We start from the raw sequence: 543 nt of genomic DNA, 5'->3' as shown, positions 1-543 counted from the left end.
CATACTCCATGGATCAATTAAAAGCACGCTCCATTTCTCATCTCAGATAGTACGATTAGGGCATGTTACGCACGCATGCGTAATGATTGAAAACGTACGAGGTCTGGCTATTAAATAACGAGACTGCGCGCGCAGAAGGCGTCCTAGAGGGGTAGGGTGGGAAACGAATGCAGCGTTGGATAGCTGGAAGTGTCTACTATTCCAGTACGAAAACACGTTTTTGTCGTAGTAGTAGTATTTTTTCTATAGAGGTTAGAAACGAACTTGTTTTTTTCTCGTACCGATAACAATTTGTGACGAAAAACACGAGCAACGGATCAATGTGAAATTTCTCGTTAAATTAAAAAAAACTCCGACTGAGTGCTATAAGTTGTTGAAAGAGGCCTATGGTGATGAAACCTGGATATTCCAATACGATGTTGAAACTAAGCGGCAATGCATGCACTGGAAAACTCCTGCATCGTCAAGAATGAATAAAGCAAGGATGTCGAAATCAAAATTTAAAGCCATGCTAATCGTTTTTTTCGACATCAACGGCATCGT

The sequence above is a fragment of the Trachymyrmex septentrionalis genome, unplaced genomic scaffold, assembly GCF_001594115.1.
Source record: "Trachymyrmex septentrionalis isolate Tsep2-gDNA-1 unplaced genomic scaffold, Tsep1.0 scaffold86, whole genome shotgun sequence".
In the NCBI taxonomy this organism is placed as follows: domain Eukaryota; kingdom Metazoa; phylum Arthropoda; class Insecta; order Hymenoptera; family Formicidae; genus Trachymyrmex; species Trachymyrmex septentrionalis.
This window is presented reverse-complemented; position numbering follows the sequence as displayed.